The sequence below is a fragment of the Canis aureus genome, chromosome 30 (assembly GCF_053574225.1).
Source record: "Canis aureus isolate CA01 chromosome 30, VMU_Caureus_v.1.0, whole genome shotgun sequence".
NCBI lineage: Eukaryota > Metazoa > Chordata > Mammalia > Carnivora > Canidae > Canis > Canis aureus.
Window position 1 is genome coordinate 31665864 of NC_135640.1, and position 28000 is coordinate 31693863.

The 28000-nt window shown below is 44.2% G+C and overlaps 1 long non-coding RNA gene across 3 annotated transcripts; it reads left to right on the plus strand.

Annotated features, from left to right (window-relative positions):
- On the plus strand, positions 1-28000 carry LOC144301837 (uncharacterized). Of its 3 annotated transcripts, none has more exons than XR_013368738.1 (5): positions 1-217; positions 311-455; positions 12360-12464; positions 22972-23116; positions 26268-28000. It is a non-coding gene; the product is annotated as an uncharacterized LOC144301837 (long non-coding RNA). The 3 variants fall into 3 exon arrangements; XR_013368737.1 differs by lacking the exon at positions 12360-12464 and having other exon boundaries at positions 27-217; positions 26268-26339; positions 26613-28000; XR_013368736.1 differs by lacking the exon at positions 12360-12464 and having other exon boundaries at positions 55-217.

Genomic DNA, 28000 nt, shown 5'->3' on the forward strand with positions numbered 1-28000 from the left:
ATAGAAGATATTATTTAAGTACTTAGATAAATATTTAAAATGTAAGAACTATTCTTAGCTCATGGCTGCACCAAAACAGGTGGTGAGCTGGATTTGGCCTACGGGTCACAGTGGCCTGTGGGTCACAGTTGCTGACTGCTGCTCTGACTGTGGCTCCCCCAGCCTGAGGCACTTCATCCCATCATTTCTCAGCAGTCAGGGTCACAAGTCTCATCAGGTAACTCTCAGGATGGAACTTGGCACTAAAGCTCCTGGTGGAAGGATTTCCTAGAATCCTTAGGTTGTCACCCTTTTGTGTGTCTCCTAATAGATCCCAACAGTGTTCCGTATCTAGGTGAGCCATGGGCATGCAAGCGTGTCAGAGTTCCGGGGCAGCCAGCTAGCAGAGCCTGGGCGGTCACCTAAGCAGGTTATGAGAAGGGCCTCGTTCTCACTGTGTATTTTACAATATGAAGGTGGGTTTTTCCTGATCATAGAAGTATTACATCTTGTAAAAAAAGCACAAAAATGTATAATTATTATATGCACTTTTCAGAGATTACCTCTATTAATATTTTGGTTATTTTCCTTGTGGTCATGTGTGAGAGAGACAGAGAGACAGAGAGAAAGATAGAGAGACAGAAGAAAGAGAAAGAACATGAGAGACAGAGAGAGGCAGGGAGAGAGATTGAGAAGAGAGACAGACTTCAAAACTGGAATGATTTATATATCAAATCGCATCGTTTTATTCACCAAACACTGAGTTAGGAGTATCACTGGTGGGTTGATACCGCCACACATGGATGTGCCTTTTGTTTTAAGATTTATTTATTTATCTGAGGAGGGGAGAGATATAGGGGGAGAGAGAGAATCTTAAATAGACTCAATGCAGAGCTCCAGGTGGGGCTCAATCCCAGGACCCCGAGATCAAGACCTGAGCCAAAACCAAGAGTCAGACACTCAACCTACTAAGCCACCTGGGTGCCCCTGGATGTACCTTGCTCTTTCTTTCTTTCTTTCTTTCTTTCTTTCTTTCTTTCTTTCTTTCTTTCTTTTTCTCTCTTTCTTTCTTCTTTTATTAAAAGATTTTATTTATTCATGAGAGATACAAAGAGAGGCAGAGACACAGGCAGAGGGAGAAGCAGGCTCCATGCAGGGAGTCCGATGCAGGACTCGATCTCAGGACCCCGAGATCACGACCTGAGCCAAAGGCAGACCCTCAACCACTGAGCCACCCAGGCATCCCTGGATGTGCCTTTTTCAAACCAATTCCCACCTAATGCACATCTGGGCCTCTTCCAGTTTCCATTGTTGGAAGTCATGCTACAGTGAGTATCTTTAAATCTAAGGCTTCCTCTATGTCTTCATGTCTTTTATTATTTCCTTACAGTCAAGTCCAAAAGCAGGGATGCCCCTCGAAGACTAGGTGTGTACTTAAAATCTTTTATCCGTAGTGCCGCTTCGCTTTTCCAGAAAAGTTGCACTAATTCACGACAATGTACCTGCGTGATCATAATCACCGCCTAAGAGCAATATCATCTTCAAAAAATTTGCTAATTTTGATAAGTAAAATGATATTTTATTCCCGGTTCATGTGATATTTATTTGATTTCCAGTTGTTTTTGCTACTTCCAAGTTTGTATTTCTCCTGTGAAATAGAAATTTGCATTCCCTGCCCCTGTTTTACTTTTTTTTTTTCATTTCCTTATTGTTTTTGTAAGAACTCTTTAAATAGTAATAATATTAACACTATTGTATAAGTTGTGAGTGTTTTCTGAGTTGCTCTTTAAGATTCTTTAGGTGTCTTTTTGATGTGGAGAAGTTTGTGTTTTTATGTTTTCCAATCTGGCAAGCCTTTTCTTTGTGACTCCTCCCCTGGCTTTCATGTTTGGGAGGTTCATCTCTGGTCTCATCCTCTACCCCACAGCACCTTTGAAGTTTCTTTTTTAATGGCTTCATGTTTTATATTTAATTCTTTAAGCCATCTGGAATTAATTTCAGTCTAGGTTGAAATGAAGGCTGTAACTTCATCCCCCTTGCCCCTCCCCAGAGCTAACCATCTGATCTGGCTTTATGCATTAATCCTTTCCAAACATTTAGCGGGCATTATTTTCTCCCACTCTGCAGTATGGGGGGCAGAGGGGGTAGGCTGGGGAGGAGGGAGGGAGAGGGGGGCAGAGATTCTCTGAGCCACACTCCAAAGCTGCCAGTAAGTCCTAGGTGGGGGTTCTTTTGTCCCCAGGGGCCTGTGATCCTCTGAAATGCACTAAAATCCTCATCCACAGAACTCCTGTCCCCAACAAGGGTCAACAAGCCATTGACAGAGGCCATCTCCGGCCCCCACTCAGAGGCCTCAGACACAACCCCAGCTTACACTGACCTACCAGCCTGAGTATGGGGCCAGGTGTCTCCGGGTGGGGCAGTCACATGGTGCCAGTGTGCCAGTGTGCTTTGTTGAGGAACCGCACTGACTATCCAGAAGACTCCCCTCCAGACCCCTCGCCTATATGGGTACTCGGGTACCCCATTACCCAGGAATTTCCAGAGATCCATCGCTGCCTCCTGGAGACCAGGCCTTGGGCCGCTCCATGGACTAGTTGTGAGCACCCCCAGCTGGCTTCCACTCTGCCACTTGATTTATCTAAATATTTACCGTGTGGACAATGTGAGACCTCAGCCAGGACCCTCACCACCCCTCCCTGCCCCTAGGAACTCAGAGTCTAAATAACATGCGGCCAACAGACGCTTCACTACTACTCAGGCCAGAGGAGGCCTGGCAGGGTGTCTGCTCCAGACTGTGACCCTATACCCACCGTGCAACCTACCAGTGCTTACCCAGCCAGCCTTTCCAAAGTGCATTGGAGACAGGAGCTCAGACGTTTTTAAGTATATATATTTCTATTCATATATGTATAAATATTATAATAATTATAAACATGCTTCAATTATTTTTTAAAGATTTTATTTATGTATTTGAGAGAGAGAGAGCACCAGCTGGAAGAGGGGCAGAGGGAGAGGGAGAAACAGGCTTTCTGATGAGCAGGAAGCCCGATGTGGGGCTTGATCCCAGGACCCCGAGATCATGACCCGAGCCGAAGGCAGATGCTCAACCCTGAGCCACACAGGTGCCCTGCTTCATCAATTATTTTAGAAACATAATTCATCAATTCATCAATAATTCATCAATTATTATATTTCTATAATATAGAAATTGCCAGGTTAAGGAGGCACTTGCTCAAGATCACCTGTGGGAAATGGCAGCCCTGGGAGTCAACCCCGAGGCAATCTGTTCTTCTGCCTCAGTCTCCCCCCGCAGGTTCATGGTCCCCAATCATGATGGGTCAGTGCATCATGACCCAACATTTTCCCCCAAACATGCACCATACATCAGCCCTTTCCCATTAGGGGTTTTTCTCTTTCCTTTCTGTTCTCTTGCTGCTTGCCTGCACCCACCAATGTGTCTGCGTATCCTTACCCCCTACACATAGCTCCTCCACATTCCACATCTACATTTGCAACATGATGACATTTGTATGAGATGTTTTGGGTCCTCCTTTTGGTGCCCAGAGGGATGCAACCATATTAGATAGATCACTGGGTGCGGTGGCTCTTTATCTCTAAGCTCTGGCAGCGTACATAGATGACGTGCCAGGGTAGAGGTGGTTTGTGCAAAGATTGGCACATTAGGATTACAAGAAGCCTTGAGGGACTTTGCTTTTATTTCCACACTATTTTCCTCTCTCAGTAGAATTATTATTGATGTTTTGAGTAAAGGATTTTATTTTTCACTGAAGACCCTTCCTTGTCTTCTGCAGACAGTCTGCCTGCAAGAATGTCTGAGGAAAGTTTTGATGTTTCTATTGCTCAGTGGTATGGCTGCATTTCCAAGATCATGCGGAAGGCCACTTGCGGTTTGGTTCTGTCCCTAAAGTGTTTGGTTCTGTCCCTAAAGGGAAACAAATGCAAGCATGTTTTGGTTTTATTGTTTTGTTTTTAAAGATTTTACTTATTTATTCATGAAAGGCACAGAGAGAGAGGCAGAGACACAGGCAGGGGGAGAAGCAGGCTCCCTGCAGGGAGCCTGACGCAGGACTCGATCCTGGGTCTCCAGGATCACGCCCTGGGCTGAAGGCAGCGCTAAACCGCTGAGCCACCCACGCTGCAAGCACGTTTTTGAAGCATTGTCCTTTCAACGAGGCCAGGTCTCGTTGTTCAAGAGTGTCTCTGCCTACCTCTCCGTTCCTCTTCCTCCCCCTGACCCGGCCAGGGGAGCACAGCCCTCAGGGTGAGCCTACGAGGAATAATAATAACAATGACACTGTGCCAGCAGCTGCCATTGGGTGCCTGGGGTGCCAGGCACTCTGCTTGGTGCTTTTTTTTTTTTTTAATATTTTATTTATTTGTTAGAGAGACTGAGAGCACAAGTAGAGGGAGTGGGAGAGGGAGAAGTGGACTCCCTGCTGAGCAGGGAGCCTGGCGTGGGGCTCGATTCCAGGACCCCCAGGATCATGACCTGAGCCGAAGGAGATGCCTAACCGACTGAGCCACCCAGGTGCCTTCTTGGTGCTTCATGTGCATCTTTTCACTTAACCCTAAACAGCAGCTGATGGAGGCAGGAACTCCTTGTGTTATTCCCGTATTACAGACTGGGAAATTGAGAATCAGAGAAATTAAGAAACTAGCACAGTCACACAGCTAGCCAATGGAGAGCTGCCTTTCTGCTCCAAGTCCCCATTCCCGGCCTTGGGAGCTCTTCGCCCTCCATCACCAAGGCTGGTGTATGGGGTCCTTGTAGCAGGTCCAGCATGTCCTCAGGTCTGAGGCACACTACCAGGTGCCTCAGATTGTAGTCATGATGGTTGCTAGCACCAGGACCCGCAGCTTGCTTCTCTGCGGTGGTCCCAGGCCCTCTGGGGCACCTCCCCCTCACAGTGGGAGCCACTTGATGTCCACATGTGGACGCGGGCCCTGTTTTCAAAGCAATGCTGAGCCAAAGGCGGTCCCTTTGAATGGGTGAAGACCTTGTTTCTTTACCTTTGGGTTAATCCACTGCCAGTGTGGCCATGCTCTCCTTCTTGCCCCCTATGACTGTCCTTGCGGCAAACCTCCACCTTGGACCCACGTTTGGCCTTCCTGCTGTGTCACCAACAGGGCAGTGGCTGCCCAGACACTGGTGACACTCTTCCTGGCCTGGGGACCGAGGTGCTGCTTCCTGTGCACCTGGCTCTCCACTGATGGCATTTGTGTGGCTTGTCTTCGTGGGAGGGGCCTGGGTCTGGCTGACTTGTGGTGTCTGGGGAGAAGAGGCCGGGAGGTGGCAGCTGGGAAAGTGCTCTCCAGCAGAGACAGCAGGCACTGGCCTTTTGTGCGGCCCCGAGCAGGGCCAGAGGGAACTGCCGGCATGCCCCGTGTCTCTGTGGGCATGCTCTGCTCATCCTTGGTTCCCACCGCATTGCCAGGAGACACTGGATTGCATCCTGCCCTCGTGCACCCTGGGTGCTGACATACAAAACAGGGCCCGTGCCCTGAACAGGCACATTGGGTTTAGTCCTGTGTTCACAGTGATGCGGTTACGTGTGCCTGCAGATGGAATCTCCAGGAGAGCTTGTGGAAAATGCAGATTCCTAGGCCCACCCACGGACCACCACCCACTGCCCACCAAATGGGTCGCATCTAACATTTATGCTGTGCAAAGAACTGCTTTAAGCCCTTTCCATGTGCAGACTCACATAGACCTCCCAGCCCGACGAGGCAGGTGCCACTAGTATTGTTCCCACCTTACACCAGGGGACACCGGCACAGAGAAGGTGGGTAACTCGCACAGGTCACACAGCCCATAAGTGCCAGAGGCGTGATTTGAACCTGGGTCACAAAGCTTCAGAACCCTCTGCCCAGACAGTCTGAGAACCTACTGTCTCATACAGAGAAGCTTCTCCACTCTCAGGAATGGGCAATCTACTTTCAGTCCACTGGGCTGATTGCTGCTCTATTGCAAGTCAAAGCTTAAAGAAAATCTCGTTAATCTATAATATTCATATTGATTCAGCCATCATGCTCCTTGATGTTTCCCCAGAGGGACTGAAAACGTATGTCCTCACAAAAACACGCACATGCCAGTTTATGCCTAATTGTTAAAACTCAGAAGCAACCAAGATGTCCTTCAGCAGGTGAGTGTCCATCCAGACAATGGAGTATCATTCAGCGCTTAAAAGAAATGAGCTATCAAGCCAGGAAAAGACATGAAGGAACCTTAAATGCACATTACGAAGTGAAAGAAGCGATTCTGGAAAGGCTACACACTGTATGATTCCAAGTATATGACATTCTGGAAAAGGCAAAACCATGGAGACGGTAAATAGATCAGTGGTTGCCAGGGTTTGGAGGGAAGACAGGGTAAGTATGTGAAGCACAGAGGAGTTTTAGGGCAGTGAAATGACTGTGTATTTTTTTTTTAAAGATTTATGTATTTATTACTTTTGAGAGTGTGTGTGTGAGGGCAAGGTGCAGGGGCAGAGAGAGAAGGAAAGGGGGAGAGAGAACCTCAAGCAGACTTCTGAGCATGGAGCCCTACGTGGGGCTCAATCTCATGACCTTGACCTCATGACCTGAGCTGAGATCAAGAGTCAGGTGCTCAACTGACTGAGCCACCCAGGTGCCCTTGTGTGATATTTTAATGATGGATACATGTCATTACACATTTGTCCTAACACACAGAATGTACAACACCAAGAGCAAGCCCTACGGTGTACTGCAGACACCGGGTGATTATAATGTGTCCATGCAGCTTTATGGATAATAACAAAGGTCCCTTCAGCGGGGGGTGCTGATGGTGGAGGGGGCATGGAGGCAGAAGGCAGAGGGTGTATGGAAAATCTCCGTACCTCCTACTCATTTTTGCTGCAAACCTAAATCTGCTCTTCAAAGGGAAAGTTTATTTTCTAAAAATTGCATTTTAGTGGCTCTTGGCTGATCACCCACCTCACTGTTCTCTAAACGAGGTGCTATTATCTTCCCAAACTCTGTAAGGAGGTTCTTAACCTATTGGGGAGTCACTTACCCTTTTGAGAATCTGATTAAAGTGTGGACTGTCTTCACATAAAAAATGACACTCGCATGCAAACACACACACCCAGTTTATAAGTAATAATAACAGGGGTTCCCAGGGAACTTACAGACCCATGTTGAGAATCACAACCTAATGAACTCATTAACTTTCTCTCAACCACACCCCCGCTCCCGCCCTCTGCTCGTCTGTTTAAAAATTCTTGGTAAGAAAGAAAGAATACAAGGGAAAATTATTTGGTTGGAGACCAAGTAATTAAGGCACAGGCTTTACTTTTCCTTGGTTCTTATAAACACTCACCTTAATTAAAGTGCTCATTTTGAGATCAGAGCATTGGCTGCCAGGAGGCAAGATGAGAGGGGAAACCCCCTTGGGATTATGAAAGGCCCCTGCTTGCTGAACCCGGGATTCTTATTAGTGAGGTGACCCTCTGCCTTGACTAGCTTACACAGATTCTATCTGGCAGCAGATGTGGGGTGCTTTTCTCTTTGAAGTCAGCTGTTGCCATAAACTGTAGAATTATGCTACTGCGTGTTATGCAACAAGTGTTCTTTCCCTACAGGTCTACCTTGGGTAGGTAGATTAAATCGATTAAGAAGCGTCCTCTGATGGTTAGTTTTCATGTGTCCCCTTGGCTAGTCTTTCAGCCTAATCTACAAATTTTGGACTTGACAGCCCCTATAATTGCATGAGCATATTCCTTTAAATAAATCTCTTTAGAAAGATAGCATCTATGTATCTATGTATCCATCCATCCATCCATCCATCCATCCATCCATCCAACCATCCATCCATCCATCTGTATGTATATCCTATTGGTTCTACTTCTTTGAAGAACCCTATACACATCCTAAAGAATCCAGCAATCCATGTGGACGACATTGCTCTGTAATAAATGAATGATCTATCTGTTATCAAATGTCATCCACTTATCCCCATCCCATGCTCAGAGCTCCTGGCCCCTAGGAGGAGAGATGTGAAGTCAAAATAGTGAGCTGGGGATAAACAGTCACCCGGGAGCAGTGTCACTGTGGCCAGTGTGGGAGGCATGGCGGGGGATAGAATTTGTTAAAAATGTAGATTCTCAGAGGCCCATCTCCCCAAATTCCATGTCTCTGTGTCTGCATCCAGAATCCTGCATTTTAACCATCCTTTAGAGCAATTCTGCCGCAGGTAATCCTTTGAGAAATCGTTTGCCAGAATGGCCTCTAAGCCTCTAGATCAGACCAAGGTCCATTCTCCACCCTCAGGACTTTTACCATCAGTTCCTCAAGTTCCAAAGCTGGGAGTAGGGGGTCCATTTTTTAGCCTCTGGGTCTCTTGACAAGACTAGTGACCTGGCCTAGCCATGCCTGTTGAAGTGCAAAATGCTTACTATCAAGAGATATATGAATATCTTGGTCTTAATATTCTGGTGGCTTCACAGTTTGATACTGACCTGCAGACCCATTTTACAAAGCAAAATGTAAGTAAGATAGAAAAGAACCCAAGACCCACCATCAGGCACTGACCCTATAACCACCACCAGCTCTGGGGGTTCCCTCCCTCTGACAAGCCTCACCAGACCTCGTTTGCCTGCATTTGAGAATGACGAATGGGGCTGACCTCATTTTTTTTTTTTTTGACCTCACATTTCATTGGAACTTTGTTAGTCTTCACTGGGAAGAAAGCGATCAGGATACTGGGTGGGTGACTGGGGGCATTGGGAGGACGCAAGCAGGGGGTGGTGGTCATAAAACATGAAGACAAGGAGGCACAGGCCCCTTCCTACAGTGTTCTGTTGATGCAGATTTCCCGACTCCCATCTCTGTGGGGCAGCCTGTCTGCTGCTTTGACAGCAACTCGTGGGAACATTTAGTAGAAAAGGGAGTGAAGACTCAAGGCTTTGACTCCAGTACTGGGATTCCTACCAATGCCATCATCCAAGCTCATCCTGTCCCATCACCTGGAGAGACCATGGATGTGTGTAACCTGGACTGGGCTCTGAAGGTCCAGTTCAGATCTCTGCCGCCAGCTAGTGTGACCCTGGGTGAGTTCAGGAACCTCTCTAAATCTCAGTTTTCTAGTCCAGGAAGTAGAGCCAATGTCTCATGGATTTCTTGTGGGAGCTTGGTACATAGTGAGCTAATATCGACAGATGTTAGCTGTTTAGTGCTGTGCCACTACCCCGAACAAATGTCACATTTCCTTTCCTGGCATCGCCCTCCCCTACCTTATAGGGTTGCTGGAGAATTGATCGAGACAGGAGTTGTCAACACTGTACCTTGCAAACACAATTCGAAGTTCAACTAATGCAAGGGTCATGATCATTACCTGCCAAAGCCACACCACCCTATTGCTCATCCTTGCCTCTCTAACTGGAACGTGCTCCCTCTCCACCATTTTCTACCTAGCAAATTCTTACTCAATTAACCATTACTCCCTCCAAGAAACTCTCTCCAGCCTCCTCAGCCCTTTGGCTATTTCCCTTTCTGAATACATGGAATTATAATTACAGGTTTCCAATCTGACTCTACTAGAATCCAAGCTTTTCTGAGGAAAGGAACTTGTCTGTTCTTTTGTAAATCCAAAGGTCTAGCAGAATATTTTGCACAAAGTAAGGACCCAGTAAATTGATGGATGGATGGGTGGATAGATGGATGGATGGGGGAATAGATGGATGGATGGGGGATAGATGGATGGGTAGGGGGATAGATGGATGGATGGATGGATGGATGGATGGATGGATGAACAGATGGGCTAATAGATGGACAGATAGATGGTTGGATGGGTGGATGTACAGATGGATGGACAGATTTTGTAGGTGTGTCTCAAGAACCACCAACAGTTGATATCTGCTCTCTGAGCTATCTCTGAACATGGTGTTGTGATTCCCTTCTCTTCAGCTGACATTAATCAGTGATCGGTACAATAAATATAGGAGGACTGGTGGACTTTTAGCAAAAGGTTAGTTCACTCAACTCCACATCTAGAATATGGTCTTGGGATATTTCAACCTACATTTGGTCTTCCTCAAGGGAGTCTGCCTACAAAGGGCTGAATGCTTGTCCCAATTGGAAGTCACAGTATCTGCCCTGCTTTTCAAACTTCCATGAAAGATCTGTCATTGCAAAGCCAACCAAGTACATCACCGTCTTAGTGACCAGAATGGGTTGTTCGGCATCCTTTATGAATCTGCCAGACTGTGGAAGAGGAGCACTCCCTCTCGTTAAGACAGAACATAGTATTTAACAAACATCGCTGGTTGGGAAACCAGGACAGATGCTCTTGGCCTGGTTCACCACTAATTTGCTCTGGGATTTGGGGCCAGTCAGTCACCTCACTAGACCTCAGCCTCTTTGTGAGACAAATGGGGACTGGATGAGTCTCGACCTCCGTAGGGTGTGATTTTACGTTCTGCAGGGCCAGTGGCCTCCAGAGGGACACAAAATGCCAATACTGGGTCTTCAGAACATCAGGAGCCCCTCCCAGTCCTCCCCCCGCCCCATCCCCTGTCTGCCCCAAGTGAATAGGACACAGCAGAGGTGGAAGCTGTTCGGCACAGTGGCTTGGGTCCACCATCTATTTGCTCAGTGGTCTTGAGCAAATCCCTCAACCCTCTGCACCTCAGTTTCCTTATGGGTAAGATGAGACCATGAAAGAACCTACCTCCAGAACGATTGAAAGATGAAAAAGGCATAAAACACAGGAAATGCCCATTGTGCCTGATGCAGAGTAAGTGCTGGAAGGATGCTGTTTATTACTAAGGCATCAGTGAGCGATTAATGCTGGAGCCAAGGGTCTCTCCGCCTGGGTCCTCCCCCAGGGCTCAACACCATGATGCTTAGGTCTATAGTCTCTGGTTTTTGAAGGTGCATTCAGCCTACACACTGTTGGCATAGCCCTGGGCCAAGGAGGGAAGCCAACTGGCTTGAATTAAGCCATTGTCTGGATAAAGGGGAGCCCCGTCCTAAAAGCAGGTCATTTGGAGTCTGGCAGAGCTAGTGGGGGGCGGGGGTGCTTTCATGGCTTTCCAGCCCTTCTGGATGTCTCTTTCTCTATTTCCTTGCTTTGTCCTCGTGGCCCTGTGGGTGCTTTGATCTGAGCAGAAGGGCTCTGACCACTGACCGGGAAAAGGCCACACTCCTCCGATGTGGCAGTAATTTAAACCTACACCAGAGCTCAGGCTCCCAGGGCCCAGGAGGGCTAGTTTCCACCAGGAGGCTTGGAGCAGACAGCTGCTCCATTTCGGAACATTTTGAGAAGGACTTTGTCTCCAGCAAGCAACCCTTTGGCTGCCGGACTCCTGCCTGCACTCATGTAATGAGGTACAAAATAGGCCACTGTCCCCAGAGAAGAGCATGTGCCTGTCCCACTGGCGGCGAGGAAAGGAGCTCTGGGGTGACATTTCGGCCTGCTCGGGCTGCCATCACACAGTCCCACACCCTGGGGAGCTTGCACAACGGAGATTGATGGTTGGACAGTCTTGGAGGCTGGAAGCCTGAAATCAAGTGTCAGCATGGTTGCTTCCTCCTGAGGGCTGTGAGGGCAAATCTGTTCCAGGCCTCTCTCCTGGCTTCTGGTGGCTTGCTGGCCCTATTGGGTGTTTCTGGGCTTGTGGACGTGTGCCCCTCTCCATCTCTGCCTTCACCTTGACATAATGTTCCTCCTGTGCAGGTGCATGCATGCGTGTCTTTGTCCCGATTTCCCCCTTTTCTAAAAACACCAGCCACACAGGATTAGGGGCCATCTAATTGGGGTGGAGGATGTTATCCATTCTTCCCTCCTAAAATATCAATAAAGGGTTTTTATGTACAAAAAAACCCCAAAAAACAAAAAGCTGCTTCTAAGTGTCCATTCCACCCTTTACTGAGGGGACTGGACCAGCCTGATTCCAGGGTCCTTCAGCTGCCCCATGAGTGGTTAGACTCCTTGCCCTCAGCTGTTGCCAAGTCGATCACCTTTGTGAGAGAAAACCTAGTAAACATCAGCCCTCATCCTTCCTCTGCTTGAAGGATGTGATTGCTCCTGAGACTTTTCCCAAGAAGGTGCTAGAGACATCCGCAAAATTAGCTGAGGTCTGCAGAGGCCTCCAACTCCCCTGCACACCCATTAGGACTATCCTAGAGGGGCTGATCTCAGTTCTCCGGCTGCTTCCAGAACTTCCGGGGAGATCCCTCAACCTGAGCAGCCCCAGAGGCCATGTGGAAGGAGGGGAGGTCCCCATGGTTCTGGTCATTGTAACACAGACCAAGCTGCGCATGTCTAAGGCCCGGTGGAGTGTGAGAGGTGCCCTGGGCTGGGGCTGGAAGATCCCAATGGTATTTTGTCTTTGTAGTCCACTCCAAGAACTTGAGGGATATCCTTGGCCTCCACAGAATGGGAAGTTGTAAGCAGTCACGTGAGAGTGGACAGGCCTCAACTGGATGCTCAGAGGAGTGAGGTGAGCTGGGCAGAGCCAGCGAGGCTGGTGACCAAGGACAGGTGACTCAGCTGCTCAGGGCTCCCCCAGCCTGGGTGTGGGCCTCACAGTACCTGCAGGGGGATTCTTGAGGATAACACACAGTGTGGAGCACACTCAGTTGGCAGTGGCCAACACTGGATGTGTAGACAGCAAGCAGGGGGCCCACGTTGGTGTCGTCTCCCAGACACCACGCACTCCAATCTGGGGTCAAAGCAGAGGCTCCTTTTGTCTTCCTCCTCCTCCAAGTGAAGTTCAGAAAAGTAGGGTGTGAAGTGAGGAAACCCTTGGGAAGTGATAGGAAAACTAGGAAATGTTAGCCAAGCCTTGCTATTTCACTGGATTCCACTTCTTACTGGATGAACGTCCTTTGCCGCATGCTTTCTGGGCTGGCTCTCTGCCATGTTCTGAACCCTCTGAAGAGGAAAGGGGCAGGCCAAGGTCAAAGTCACAGAGGGAAGGAAGGTAAATCTCCTGTGTTCTGCCCTCCATACTGTGACTTCTCCTAGGATGAGAGGTCACTGGTTTCTGCCTGCCATGCTTTGTCCTTCATTATCTCCACATACCCCAAACCCAGAGACCCTCGGATTCCAGAGACCCTCTGGCCAAGGCCTCTCCCCACACTAGCCCCTTCTGTCTTCCTCCACAAGAAATCTTAGCTGAGGTCAAGCAGCAAAGCAAACAAATCAATATTAGCTCTGTAACCATGATTACACTAAATCTTTGCTAAACAATGATTTTAAATCATTTATAAGGGCCCTCCAGAAATGCACAATTTGTTCTTCCATGAAAAGCAAGCATTTTGAACTTAAAAAAACAAGGATAAAAGAACAATATAATATGTCAGACTACAAGGCTAAAAAACATATTTTTCGGGAAAAATAATAATAATCTATAGGATATTGCTCATGGGTATCAAAAAAAGTCTTTCCAGGAAAAGTGCTGGTGATGTGAAGAGCCATAGTTGAACATTTTATAGAGTGTAGTTGACATCTCAACATAACTGAAACAGTAAAAAAAAAAAAAAAAAAAAAGTATTCATGGGTTTTCCCACCCTGTTCCCTTGTCCAATTCAAATTAGTAAATAAAAACAATCGTAAACTATAAAGGAGGCTCCACAAGATCCTGGTTTGTCTATGATGATGACTCTAGTACTTTTTTGAAACATCAAATAAGTAACTCTCAAAAGAAAGAAGGTTGCTTTGCTTTGCTAACATCTAGACACGTACTTAATTTTATCTCTTTGTGCTTTTGGTGCCATCATTTTTTAGAATGACTCCCCCAAAAGGAGATGGTTGAGCCAAAGGATATGCATCTTTGCCAGGTTTTGAAGCCCTACTGCTAAGTTGTCTTCCAGAAATGGCACATCAGTTTGTATTTTGGGGGCTGAAAACTTAGCTTCATATTCTGTTTGTTAAACCCAGTTACGCAAAAAGTGGTTTCTCTTGGTTTTCATATATATTCTATTGACTAAGGAGGCCGAACCCTTTTTCTCATACATTACTTGGCTATTTCTATTTACTATAAGAGTATTTCTTATTCTCTCCTGTTTATTTTATGCTGAACCATTTGCCTCTTTCCTACTGTCTGTCCACTTTCTTTGTGTTTTAAGTATATTAAGCCCTGTGTTTGTCGTATGTTACAGCTGTTTTCCCAGATGTAATTTACCTTTCATGCTATTTTTAGATTTATAAGAGTAAAATATTTTTTAAAATCATTTCTCCCAATATGTTGTTTTATTGATTTTTTTCCCTTTGCTGTTATGCTTAGAACATTTTTCCTATTGCAACTTTACATAAAATCTTACCTCTTTTTCCTTCTAAGACTTTTATGCGTTTAAAAAATATATAACCCATATGCACATTATTACCATGGGTGTTACGAGGAGGGGGTCTGGCTTGATTTTTTCCACATGGTTAGCCAGTTATTTCAAAATCATGTATCGAGTGATTCGTCCTTCCCCACTGATTGGAACACTATTTTTATTTTACCTCCTGATTTCTTATATATAAGCAGAGCTGTTTCTTTGGTTTTTATTCTACTCTTTATTTATTGGTTTCTAAGTGTCAGGCCTTTTATATCTTTGTCACTTTAAAAATCTGTTTTAATATCTGACAAAACAAGTTCCCTTCCTTCTTAAAAAAAAAAAAAAAAAGACCCATTTCACACATTCTGTTAAATCAACTTGGAAATCATTGTCAAATTCCAAAAATAACTTTATTGAGATAGAGGCTAAAGTTCTAATGAGTAATGCAGTTAGTTTGGGACGAATAAATAATTTTTCAGTGGTAAGCTTTCCCAACTCTGTTCTTTCTACTTATAAAGTGAGTTTTATTCAGTAAAATTTTGTGGTATTCTGATCCTAGCTCCCAAATACTTTCCCCCCTCGGTAGTTTATTTTTATTGCCATTGTGAGCAGATTTATTTTTTCCTTTATGTTTTCCCAACACCCACAGTTGCTGGTGGGATGCTAGTACATTTGCTTTTCTTTTCCATGAGGGCAGGGGCTCTGGGCCCACAGGCCATGTGAGATTGACTTTTCCCTCATTAATGTCAAATCTAAGAGATGTGATGGCAGGTTCTTCATAGACGCAAATTCGTTGGACGCTTCTGAGAATCCGTAGAACACTCTTTCAGAAACTCTCAACACCCTTTAGATGTGATAAAGCAAAGCACAGTTATCCTGGACACATTTCATATGTTACTCTCTGCAGGCAGTCTGAACTCAATTTTCTTTTCAGCCTCTCCTTCAAGAAAAAAACAGATACTCAATGCCAGTGTAGGATGTCCAGACAGAAAGCTCCTTGATGGTCTATTTCATACTTCTATGCATCCCTCATGCCTAGGACACCATGGGCACAAAATCAGGACTCATAGTATAAATCCCTGATTTGAAGCACTTGGAGACCAGACTCTGTTCAATGGTTTGCAACCCTGACTCAATATTAGAATTATCTGCGGAGTCTGAAATGCTACTGATGCCTGGAGATGCTGGCTTAATTGTTCTGAGATTGAGCATCAGTATATTTTAACCCCCCCACCCCCTCCCACTCCAGAGGACTCTAATGTGTAACCAGGGCTTAGAAGCACTGTCTTAAAAGATGCTCAACCTTTTTGTCAAATTCTTATTTACAGGCAGCAGAAATAACCCATGGATAATTTGTGCAAAAAAGGGATTTGTTGGAGTCATATTTAAATTTAATATTAAAATATTTAATATTAAAATCCAGGGGCTTTGGGCCCACAGGCCACTTGAGATCATCTTTTCTCTCGGTTAAAAAGATATAAAATCATAAACAGAAAATTAGGCACAAAAGTAAATATGTAGGATGAGGGGAAAAATAAATACCATAAATGTCACAAAATTTAGAAATACTACATAGTATTCTAATATTTTCAATTTTTTGCTTGACATACTGCTGCAATAGACTTCTCCATTTCCTTTTTGGTTGTTGAAGAACAGGGTTATGAAACCTAATTGTATAATATTTTCCATAGAAAGAAGAGATAAGTCACTTGTTCTTTTAGCATGGCTGATTTAAATGTCTTTTTAAGGTGGTCTTTTTAATATAGAGTAGTTTTAGATTTATAGGGCGGTTGTGAAGAGAATACAAAGAATTCCTGTGACCTCTCACCCATTTTCCACCATTTACATTTGTTGCCACTAATGAAACAACACTGACTGATACATTACTATTTACTGAACTCTGCACTTATTTGAATTTCATTAGCTTTTCCCTAATTTCCTTTTTCTGTTCTAGGGTGTCACCCAGGATAACACATTATATTTTGCCATCATGTGTCCTTGGGCTTTGCCGGACCCTGAGTTTCTCAGATTTTCCTTGTTTTTGGTAACCTTGACAGTTTTGAGGACTACTGGTCAGAGATTTTGTAGAATGTCCCTCAATATGGGTTTGTCTAATATTTTTCTCCTGGTGAGTCCAGGATGGTAGGTTTAGAGAGGAAGACCTCACAGACAAAGTGCCACTTTTATTCCATCAGATGTAAACGTGGTCGCCTGGTTGAGATCCAAATTTGTCTTATATTACTTATAATTTTTAAAAGTTCCTTTCAGTTCACAGCCATCACTGGCCACATCATGAAAAGTTGTGGGATTGTTGTCAGATTTGGGAAAATCTATTGAGTTTCATCTGTGCCATGAAGGTTTAGGAGAATTTTCCTAGACCGGCTTCTGGCTCTGTGCATTTTGAATCTTGCTGTCCTCCACTCTCTACATAATCCCAGGGCTTGGCTCTAAAGACATATCCATACTTCAGTATAAAAGCTGGCCCTGCCCTTTCATCTCGTGAGGCTCAGTGAATGGGCACTGGGTGGTAGAAATGTTCCTGGCAGCATTCTGACCTTAGGGTGGCTAGCAAAGACTATGGAGGTAATTATGAAGCACATAAATGTGTCACACTAAACCCAAACTAGATGTATCCTAACCCAGATTCCCTTTAGCTTGTTCCCCAAAATGTGGCAGCCTCTCTGACACCATGCAAAACAAAAGGAAGTGTGACAAATGGGTATTTGGAGCGGAAGGGATCAGTGGTCTTAACCAATTACAGTTAAAATAGCTTGCTTTTGCAGATTCTATAAAAACAGTGAATAGATTGCAGGAACCCCCTTTTGGTCCTAGGAAGAGGCTCATTCAGGTGAGGAGCCCGGAAATTTAAGTCATTAGACTTACTGTAATCTGGTTCTGCAAATGCCTTCATATGCATATTGACCCCACAGGCCCTGGATCCATCCAAGAAGCTGCAGTTTGAACCACTAGCACCACCGTGTCTGGAAATGAGATGTAAAAAAAATTCTCCCCCATGCTTGCTTTGCTATGCCACCACCTTCTGATTCAAGATATGGAGACAGTGCTTTTGATTGACTGAGCCTAGATCATATGTCGTCACCACAGGTGCTGGGAAGGCTGGGAATGCATCTATTACGATGAGCTTGTAGTGGGGAAGCGAGCTCTAGCGTCTAAAGTAGGATCCTCCTAACTTAAAGAGGAAGGTTCACCACTTGAATTTGCATAACGAAATATGAAATGATACAAAAGTGGTTACCTGTTGGAGGAGGGTGGATGTGAAGAGATTAGGAACATGACTTCTTAATGGGAACATTTTCGTACCATTTTGAGTTTTTAAACATGTGTATATATTATCCAGTGACAAATAAGAAATCTTAAAGGGAATATAACCACAGGACCAAATGTCACAAATCGAGGTAATGTCTTTCTTTGGTCAGCATTCTCAGCAAGGATTAAAGACACGACAACACAAAGTAGATCGTGTTTAAATCTGTGTTATTTAATGCCACCAAATCCATTGGGCCAATTTGCTGTCCTCCTTTCTTTGGCCATTTTGGCATGCCCCCAAATGACTCATTTTCACAATAGCACCGTGAATTGGCAGTGATTACCTCGCTAGGGAGAGAGAAATGGTGTGGATTTCCCATACAGTGCAATGTAATATGACTTAGTTTCTTGTCAGGAGATTTCAGAACAGTTTCTCATACACAATAGAGCCCTGTCAGAACCAAACACCACACTGTGCCCTGGGGTAGAATGAACCAGTGAAATGATTCTGAAGATTTGCCTATTGTCCAGAGGTGAATCCTTAGGTCTTGTCAATCCAAGGTCTTGACCCCTTTAGGACACAGACGGGGTCTGTGTGTGTGTGCAGAATTATCATCCAAGAAGAGAAGTGGAAGTTTCCAGAAAGTGTCCTCTGAGGCCATCTTTGTCCATCAGGAAGATCATATTCCTCTTTGAGAAGAAAAAGCATTGGGAAAGGGAAAGACGAGGAGAGGATCCAGCCAGGATGATATTCAAAATATTTAACAACTTGTATGGGATGAACCCTACAATCAGAGTAGTCTCTAGTTGTTACTTTAGTACTGGCTATAATGCTGATTTTTTCAACCCTGTTCTTGATCACCCATACTAGCATTTTCACCAGGGCTTCTAGAACTTCTCCAAAGCTCTAAAATCCATGGGATCCAGGAAGAGGAAGTAAAGAGACAACTAGATCCTAACTACTACCTTTCACCTTTCATGTGTGACACCACACATAATCTATATAGACCCCAGACAAATAAGAGAATGTACTCCTAGGATTTAGTGAATGTTCAATACATATGTTCCTTTTTTTTAAAGATTTTATTTATTTGTTCATGAGAGACACACAGAGAGAAGCAGAGACAGGCAGAGGGAGAAGCAGACTCTTTGTGGGGAGCCCGATTGTGGGACTTGATCCCAGGACCCCGGGATCATGACCTAAGCCAAAGGCAGACACTCAAACACTGAGCCACCCAGGCATTCCCAATACATATGTTCCTTAAGAGTGGGAGTAAGGGTAAGCTTTAAGGTGATATCCCTGAAACTCAATCTATTGCCATGAACACATAGAAGGTGTTCAATAGATATTAAATACAGATTGATTGATTGATTAAATAAATGTGTTGGCTACAGGTTCTGCCAAAGTCTTTATATAAGGATCCTCCATGTGATTTCTAGAGACACTAGACACTAGAGACACTCGACACTCCCATTTAAACCCAATATGACCTGGTCTGAGAGGTAAGGGAGGAGTTTGGTTATGAATTGGATTTTTTTCTTGGCAGGATAGGCATGAATCTGCTATTCATGGGCTTGTGAACAATCTTCTTGAAGACTCGTGGACTCTCCTGTGGTCACTCTTGCTTCCCACCCCAATGAGAAAGGAAGCTTGTGCTCTTTGTGTACCATTTGAAGTCTATAATCTGTCCCCACACCCCGGCTCTGTGCCTGACCATCAGCACACATGGAGTGTCAGTTATTATGGATATAATTATCTGGTCCACAAACAGGTCAAGCTATATATAACTTGGAAACTTTCAGGTGCTCAAATTAGTTGTCATAACTAATGTGAATCCAAATACTTATTTCATTGGATTTTTAAAAAGTTTTTTCCAGTTGGGCCACTCTAGTCTTGGATTTTTTTTTATTAGAGAGATCCATCCAAGGATCATAGGATAAGCACCCGATAAGAAGAAGCTCCTGGTTTCTCAGCCCTGGGTATGACCACCTTCCTGCCGCCATCATGTCTGCTCATTTCCCTATCCAGGTTTTGGGGCTTTATCTCCTGTTATAATCCTGAGATTTCCCCTTGGATAAAGAACAGCTGAGTTTCTATCTGATCCTCTGACACATATTATATCCTTTGATCTTCCCTGGGGATCAAATGATAGGCCTCCTTGATCAAGAAAGACACCTGTGTGCAATATAAGATTTACCTTGTCAAATAAATGTTTGGCCTTTGCCCTCAGCCCCTGGAAGATAACCTCTAAGTCCTTGGAACGACCTGACTGATAAGAGTGATTTTGTTTACCTGGGGGCCTTGAGCCATGCCAGAGGGTCTTTGTTAATGATGTGATTTATAGTAGAGGGTCTCGGACCATATGGTATTAATTTGATGTCTGGACTAGCTGGAGACAAAGTTCAGACATGTGGATGAGTCCCAATTAAAACTCTAGACAGTAAGTCTTGAACTTCCCTGGTTAGTAATAATCTGTTGCTTGTCACCACACAAAATATTGTATCCTGGAGAAAGGTGTTCTAGGCACAACTCATGTCTGATGACTCCTGGACCCTGGCCTATACACCTCTTCCCTTGGCTGATTTTAATCAATATCCTTTGCTGTAATAAACCATAACCAAGAGCGTTTGGCTTTTCTGAGTTCTGTAAAGTCTTGTCACAAATTACTAAAACTGAGGGTGGTCTTGGGGACCCTGAACTTTGCAACTCTAAAAGTGGAACACCAGCATTAACCTACCTGGCCAGAACTCCCATGAGAAGCAACAAATATCTTCATCCCAAACCTTGAGGACATTGCATTATTATTCTCATCCTGATTAACAGGTGTTTTCAAAGTTACCCCATGCTTAGAACAGTCTCCTAATACCACTGACTTTTGCAGGCATCCCTGCCTCATTCTCAAACCATCCCTCTTTCTATTTATCTTCTTATAAAAATATCTCCCATTTCTGTATTACTGCCTTTTTTGGTCAGGCACACACCCCAGGCTCATACCTATCCAAATAAGATTCTCCTTCTAACAATCAATTCCTGAACCATCAGAATTTACCATATCTTCATGCCAACATTTGCATATCACACCAACTTGCTCAGATAAACTCCAAAATACAGACACAAGGAGATCTAGCCAAAAGAATGTAGGAAATTCATGACTTATCACAGAACTACATGTGGCGGTCTTGATGTAAATGCAAAAAAGCAGGAAGTCCCTGAATTGTACAAAAAGAAATGACATGAGAATTGGAAAAGACAATCCTGCAGCTTTTATAAGACAAATCCATCATATGCAAGAGAGAACATTAGATTTCCTATTCTATTTTTTTCAATGGTGATCCAATTAACACTTGAGCAAAAAGCCATCTACAACAGTATTATGTTTCTTTAAGTCTCAGATTAAATGCTGGAGAAGTGCAGTAAAACCACAATAATTTGAATCAATGGGCAAAGAGCCCCATATAAATTAATGACAGAATTACAGAATATAGTGGAAGAAAAACAATTATATTACTTCCAAGTACTTACATAAATTTTTTAAAAATGGTAACCAAATAGACATCTTATGGGTCAATTGTAATGGGAAGACAATTTTCCTATGTCATTTCACATTATTTTAATTGAAACTGGTGTTACTTAAGTGCTTTAATAATGTGGAAAATCATTTCTATTCTTAGTTTAAATATTTTCCTTCCAGGTCATCTAATATTGTTGGGTAAACTTGGAAAATAGTAATTCTTGTCTCTCATGAAGATAAAACTTGAGGGAGGAGAAAAGATAGGAGGGAGGCTGAAATTAATAAAGAATTGCTTGACTTGAATGAGCTGGCATATTTTTTAAAAGATTTTATTTATTTATTTGAGAGAGCCTGATAGAAAGTGGAGAAGCAGACTCTCTGCTGAGCAGGGAGCCCACCACAGGGCTTGGTCCCAGGACCCCAGGATCATGATCTAAGCCGAAGGCAGGCACTTAACACACTGAGCCACCTCAGTGCCCCTGAATGAGTTGGCGTATTATAGATCAAGAGATGGCTTGCTTTCCACAGATAAAAGTAGGTACATCCTGGGAAATGTATGGTCCAAGAAGGCACTATTAACTCTTCACCTTGTACTATTAACTCTTCTATTTATTATTCCACAAACTCTTTTATTCAGCAAACATTTCTTTAAGACCTATGTCATGTCAGGCCCCATGTTTAGTTTTGGAAATTTCAAGATATGTAAAATACTGTGTCCTAAAGCAGTCCACTGGGGATTCCAAATGACTATAATTCAGAATAAATGGCCTCCTGAATGTTCTCACAGAGCCTAGGGTGGGAGAAACTCAGCCTCTTCCTGAGCTTAGAACTAGATATTTTCTAGTCTTCCTTCTTGGTCACATAGGGCCACATGACTCAGTTCTTAAAACAGAATATACACAGAAGTCACGCTGTCTACACCTGGGTCTAGGCTTTAAGAGGTGAACATACCTCCTTCACTCTTTCTCCCTCCTGAAACCGAGACACAGCGGTCCCACTTTGGCCACAAATGAAGACGACGTCCTTGGATCTCGGGAATGATGGAGCAATGACTAGACAACCTGGAAGAGATTGAGTTGCTGCCCAGCAGCCTGGCACCCCTGAAGGAGCAGATGGAACAGAACTGCCCACACACTTGGCACACTCACTTTGGTTCTGTTACTTGAAGGGGGAAAAAAAACAACTATAGTTTTAAAACCATTTTGTGATGGAGTCTGTTTATTTTTATTATGAAAATTTCGAAACACATAGAAAAGCTAAAGGAATTATACAATGGACATTCATCTGCTCCCAGTCTGGATTCTTCCACTAACATTTCACTATATTTGTCTTCATTATTCCAAATCTATCCATCTTTTTACCCATCTTTTCATCGATCAGCCATCAGTCCTTCTTTTTGAACATAATTCACAGTATATTGCAGACTTCTAAGTACTTCAGCATGTGTATTATTAACTAGAATTTAATAATTCTTTTTCTCTTGAAGAAAACTTCATATACAATGAAAGGCACAAACTGTTATTGTATAATTATAATTGTTGAATTTTGACAAACATTGCACCCACATTACCAAAATCCCTATTAAGCAAAGGTCATTTCTTTTCTCTAGATGTTTTGAGAGTATTTCTGTTATAGCAATTTAGCTTTACCCTAACTCACACAGAGTAATCATTTTAATGATAGTTCCATGAGCTGAATATCTTTTATGTGTCAGGAATTATATATATTATCATATTTAATTTTTATAATAATGTTATGTTGGAGGTATAATTAGCTCTGTCCTGCTAAGAAAAATGAGGCATAAGAAATTGCCCAGGTTCACCCAGCTGGTAAGTGGCCAAGGTGGGCTCTTGCAGCCAGATGTGTCTGATTCCAAGGTCTGCTAACTTCTCTCCATTCCCAGTGTGATTGACCTTGCCCAGGGGCTCAAAGAAGCTTAGCTTCCCACATATGGGACACTGGAGCTACATCTTGAGCCTCAGTCCTTGAAGACTGAGCTGAATCCACTCAGCAGAAGGACAAAGCAGGGATGAGCCTTCACATGCAGGGTAAGCATCACATACAAAGGTAATGAAGTGTGAGGTTGTAGCATTTTGAGAATTGCTAATGTCTTCATCTGCCTAGAGCTTATTAGGGTAATGATGTAGGGGCAATGGAGGATGAGAGTTAAAAGTTGACCAGGATTCCAGTGCTTTGCTAAGCGGATTGGACCTGGTTTTCTAGGCTGTGAGAAGCCATCAAAGAAGTTTAAGCAGGGAAATGACATAATTAGATTTGCATTTTTAATGCAATTTTAGAATATTGCAGGTGATATAGAATATTATATGGAAACGATACAGGAGCTAAGGAGACCAATTATGGCATAGGTGAAATAGTCCAGAGGCTTAAGGATCCAAACTAGGGCAGTTCCTGTGAAGGCCAAGAGCACAGCTGAGGAGACAGATCATAGAGTCCTGATCAGGTTATTCCAACTTTCTGGACCAGACTTCCATCTGTTCTGTATGTGCTCTGGTTAAGAAAATCTTTATTTATTTGGTGGTGAGGACCCTACAATATCCTTTACTCCTTTCCATAGTCTGTGGCTTATCTTCTAATTCTTTTGTTACTATGTTTTGTAGAACAGAAGTTCTCATTTTAATGAGGTCAGCTTCTCAAGTCTTTCTTCCATGAATTGTGCCTTTGGCGTCATATCTAAAGAGGCATCGCTATACCTTAAATCATGTCAGCTTTTGCCTATGTTAGCTCTTAGTTTTATGGTTTTGCATTTTACATTAATGTCTAGGATCCTTTTGAATTATTTTTTGTTGCCGTCTGACTTTTCAACTCTTGTTCCCCCTCCTTGCTATGAGACAGGGCAAGGAGACTGAGTCATACATGTGAATCCCAGACCCATTGCTAATAAGATAGGCACCCTTGGACAGGGTAAATGATGTTTATGGTCATTGAAGGGCTCAGGGCTTCTGCAAGTTAAACTTATTTGGTTTGGGGTTTGGTTTAGAGGATATTCTCAGTTTCTAAGCTGCAGAATGAGCCTTAGGTGCATCATCAGGTTTATTGTACATGTGGAAAAACAACTGTCTCCATGAAGCTTCGTGGGCCAACTTGCTCCCATTCAGTAAGCGCTGTGCTGCAAACTAAGGGACCATCCCTTCCAATCTTTCAGCCCTGTGTAACCAGGGAGACTATTGATGCACAAGCTATAAGGAAAAAAAAGAAAAAGGAAACCTGGAGTTCAGGATAGTTGAATACCCTTTCCACCTGGGAAGTGTGGGGTCTGTATTTCCTTTCCATCAGGTATCATGTTGTTGAGTAAGAGCTCTTCCTCTCTTTAGCTTTCTGTCTACAGACCTCAGACCATTGGTCTTTACTTCACAGTGCACTAGCATCGCTTGAAGATCTTTGAGAAAACATCAGGTCCCTTTTCTCTGTTGTCCAAGGAATCAGATTCAGTTGATCTGTGGTGAGACCGGCTTTTTGAGAAAAGCCCTCCTAAATCAGTTTTTATGGAGAACGCTCTACTAAGCTTGGTTAATACTTCTTGTAGAATTAACAACATTTTGTAGCATAAATATTTCTGATGGAGAAAGAATGACAATACCCTGTTTTGTCCTGGCATGTGGAAGGCTCAGAATCCCGGGTCCCCTTTGCTGCCATACCTCCCAACCCCCTGCCAATTTCACTTACTCAGAAAGGTTTTCATTTTAAACCCATTTTAAAAGCAGGGTCTGTTAAAGTGAAGGACATTGAAAAACCCTGAAGTCAGAGCTCTCACCCAGATGAAATTTCAAGGATTTTCAACCTGTGATCATTTTCCTGACCACAGGTTGAAGAGAGACACAATTTTTGTGGATGATTTGCAAGAAGCAGACCACCTGCTTCTTCTTCCTCCCTTCCTTGCAAACCTTTCTTTTTAGATATGTCACTTGGCCCTTGGGGGCGGAGAGGGGTGAGTAGGAAAATCATTCCCAGGCTGGAATACAGGCACTCCTTCTCTTGCAAGAAGCAAGTACACTTTTCTGAAGAAGAACCCTCCCTGTTCCCCTAGGTAGGAATGCCCTAGAAACAAGAGCTTGTATTTCTCACCCCCTGTGGACTTTGATGTATTCTGATTTTAATGCCCACCAAGGATTTTCCAGATCTGGGCACAAAAGATCTATAGGGGAAGATGAGAGCTTTCAGTAGAGGTAATGTGGGTAGACACGTGGAGGGGAGTTTAAAGGAGTCTGAAAACACGGCCACTACAAGGGGCACTGTTCTAGTGTCCAGGAGTCATCCTGCAGCAAGAATCATCTTCTGCTGACTACTCCAGCCTCATGAGCTGTGAATGTCCCATCACCTGCCAATCTCCTTGCCCTAGGCTCTTCACCAAGGGCCCTCTCCATGGCAACTCAACCCCCATGGAGCCACCTACCTTTGACCAGAATCAGTCAGCTCCATTGTGGGTCACCTTCTTCAAGGGCTCCCCATCCTCATTCCAGAATCTCTTGTTCCAGTTTTCTAGAGCTGCTGTGACCAAGTACAATAAACTGCGTGGCTCAGAGCAACAGAAATCTATTGTCTCACAGTTCTGGATGCTAGAAGCCCAAAGCTGTCAGCAGAGCCACGCTCTCTACAAAATCTGTAGGGGAAGGATCTTTCTTCACCTCTTCCAGCTCTTGGTGGCTCCAGACATCTCTTGGCTCGTGGCAGTGTCATTCCAATCTCTGTCTCCTTCTTCACCTGGCCTTCTCCCCTTGTCTCTGTGTTTTTTTAAAGAAACACCTATGTTGTTATCTGCAACAATATGAATGGATGGATGGAACTAGAGGGCATAAAGGGAAGTGAAATAAGTCAGTCAGAGAAAGACAAATACCATACTGATTTCATTCATATGCAGAATTTAAGAAACACAAATAAAGAAAATGGAGACAAACAAACAAACAGAAAAAAAAAAAAAAAACAGACTTTTAACTCTAGAGAACAAGCTGGAGGTAACCAGAGGAGAGGTCGGGGTGGGTGGGTGAAACAGGTGATGGGGATTAAAAGTGCACTTATTAAGATGAGAGCTGAGTAATATATAGAGTTGTTGAATTGTTATGTTTTACACCTAAAACTAATGACACTGTATATTAATTATACCTGAATTTAAAAAAAAAGAACAGTCGTATTGGAGTAAGTGGACTCTATGGTATCTTACATCTGCAATGGTTTTATTTCCAGATCAAGTCACATTCTGAGGAACTCAGGATTAGGACAGCAACATATCCTTCTCTTTTTTTGGTGGTGGTGGTGGTGAGGATGAGTGTTATAATTTAACCCCTAACAACTGGGATTAGAAGGAATTTGAGTTGGAAATGCCTGAGCCCCTAAACTGAGTTAATAGGACTCCCCCACCCCACCCCCGTTCCCTTCCTCCATTCTTCCTTCCTTTCTTGTTTTTCCTGCCCTCCCCAATACCTTCTCTTGCTTCTTTCCCTTCCTCTCTCTTGTCTCCTGTTCCTTCCCTCTATTACCTGTGCCCCTGCTGCTGCCCTCACCCATCTGCTCATCTGTCCATCTCCTTAGGAGGCCCAGTGAGAGGCACAGATGAGGAATGTCAGGCTGCCCAGAATGGCACCAGCCGGATGCAGCTCACAGACAGCTCACAGGCCCCAGGGAAGGGGGAGGAGGCCAGTCTCCATCTGAATGTCCTTCTACTTTGCAAACCTTGTCTCCGCTGCCATTTTTAGCAGCAGCTGAACTTGCAGAGACACTGCTCTGGCCCTCATGCTGTCATCCCAACCCTTCAGGCGATGCCTTGGCTCTCCCTCCCCACTGTCACAGGACACCCGCCGCCCTGCTGACAGTCAGCCTGCTTTTCTGACATTGTGAGGCATGGGCCTGGACAGCCGAGGACAGTGCTGCAGTTGCTGTGGAAACCCGAGTGCCTGTGGGGACTCTAGTGGGATTCTGATCCACCACTGGAAAGGCTCTGGACAAGATGTCAAGAGTTTAGGGACAGTGATCAACCTTTTGTGTTAGGTGTTGTCTGTGGCTCGGGGGATGCCCTCACTCACCTTCCCTGGGCCCCAGCTTGCTTTTCTGGTGAAGAATTACAAAACCTGGCCACCTGCTGGAAATGGGGGTAACAGGTAATATACAAACCACCAAGACTCTGAATACAGAGAAATACAGAGAACAAACAGGTGGTTGCTAGAGGGGGAGGTGGGTGGGAGAATGGGTGAAACAGATAAAGGGTTTTAAGAGACATGAACTTCCAGCTACAGAATAAATAAGTCACGGAGATGAAAAGTATAGCATGGGGAATACAGTCAATTAGACCATAAAAACATTGTTTGGTGACTGATGGTGACCACACTGTGGTGAGCACTGAGCACTGTATGGAATTGTTGAATCATTATGTTGTATACTTGCAACTAATGGAACTGTATGTTAATTATACTCAATAAAAATAAAAATTTAAAAAAAAAGAAGCACAAACACAAACTAACATTTTAAATGGATTATCTTGCCAATTGCCTGGGGACTTTTGGTTTGCTGTCCCTAGGTGTTTGGGGTTATTACTTGTAGGAAGGAGTGATGGAAAGAGAGAGAGAGAGAGAGAGAGAGAGAGGGAGGAGAGAAAGCTGCCTGGTTCCCTCATAGAGAAAGGCTCAGGACAGAAGCAGAAGACTTGGTTTTGAAGAGAGGCATTTGAGTCTTGCTGCACCTCCCCGTGCGCAGGATCAGGGCCTTGGAGACACAGTGGAGAGGGGAGGTCCCATCTCAAACTCCATCTTCTCAATTTTGCCCCGAGATCATGGTGTAGCTCAGGACCTCTGAAGGCTTTACTGCCTTGAGTGAAGAACATCAGGACCAGGTAACATGTGGCTCATGGACCACTGCACAAAGGGTACATCCCTTCTGGACACACCATGCTACCAAGTGGCTACGAAGGCCTTGCAGGTGCCACA